This window comes from Octodon degus, unplaced genomic scaffold (assembly GCF_000260255.1).
Source record: "Octodon degus isolate 3935 unplaced genomic scaffold, OctDeg1.0 scaffold00016, whole genome shotgun sequence".
Classification (NCBI taxonomy): domain Eukaryota; kingdom Metazoa; phylum Chordata; class Mammalia; order Rodentia; family Octodontidae; genus Octodon; species Octodon degus.
The window spans coordinates 1,020,133-1,021,318 of record NW_004524592.1 but is presented as its reverse complement, the minus strand read 5'-3'; the positions used below and the strand labels follow the sequence as shown (position 1 = coordinate 1,021,318).

General features: G+C 32.4%; 1 non-coding gene across 1 annotated transcript; it reads left to right on the top strand.

Moving 5' to 3' along the window:
* The first annotated feature begins 590 nt into the window (after positions 1–590).
* On the top strand, positions 591–725 carry LOC111815476. The gene has a single exon (XR_002820159.1). It is a non-coding gene; the product is annotated as a small nucleolar RNA SNORA22 (small nucleolar RNA).
* Positions 726–1,186: the final 461 nt, after the last annotated feature.

Here is a 1,186-nt window from a genome sequence, read left to right as displayed (position 1 = left end):
AAACAGGGAAAATTCACAAGTCCATTAGGAGTAAAATGAATTAACTATGGTGTGTTCATACCAAAAAAGTTACACAGCAATCAGAAATAAATAAATCACAGATGTACCTAACAATAATAATGGATTTATCATGTACAATAATATTCAATATAAATGAAAGAAGCCAGTTTTTTGGAAAACAAAAATAATGCACACTATATAATTCCATTTGTATAGCTTTCAAAAGCAAGAAGATTTCATTTATGGGGATAGAAGCCTCTGAGAAGCAGGAGGAAGAAATGAGTGGGTCAAGGTGGGGAGCTTGAAGCTGTTGATAATGATCCAGTTCCTGTTCTGCCTTGTGTGTGCTCACTTGGTGGGAATCCTTTAGGCAGTACACTTATAATGTATATGTATTTTTATCTGAAAACAATATTTAATTGTGTATATATATACATTGTTTTCGGATAAAATATTTACTGATAAAATACTCAACATTGAGGCAGGGCATGCAGCTCAGTGGTAGAGCACTTGCCTAACACTAACAGGTACAAGGCCTTGGGTTTGATTCTCAGAGTCAAAAAAAAAAAGTGAAAGTCAAAGCAAAACAATTGCTCAGTAAACATTCAAGTGTGCGTTGTGGCTCCCTTGGCTTTGACTCTGTGCTAGAGTAATGTCTCTTCTTTCCCTCTGCATTGAAAGGACTATTTTTTCCTTTTAAATGTATTCAGAAAGGCAGCACATATTTAAAAAAAGCAAAACAAAATAACCATGATACTATGTCAACCTGAACTTCTTCATTTTTATGAGATGGGAGACTGTTCTTGTTAGGAACTATGTACTTGAATAGTAAAGACAATAAAGGGCATGTCTATAATGCTTGAATAGCTCAGAGGTTAAAATATAAAATGTATAAATGATATACATAAATTTTTATAAAGACAGATATGTGCTAAATTTAGAAAGAAGGAAGGGAGGAGGGAAAGAATCAGAATGTAGATGTACAAGTGCAAATTCCCTATGATGAATGCAATCATGTGTACCTAAAATGTACCAATGAATTTAATTATTTTTTAAAAGATAGCTAATTAAAAAAATAAAATAAAAAGATAGCTAATGATGAAACAAATATGGTAAAAGCAAACAAAAGGAATAACTACTGGGGAATCTGAATATGGATATGTGAAAGTTCATTGTGTTGTTCTTG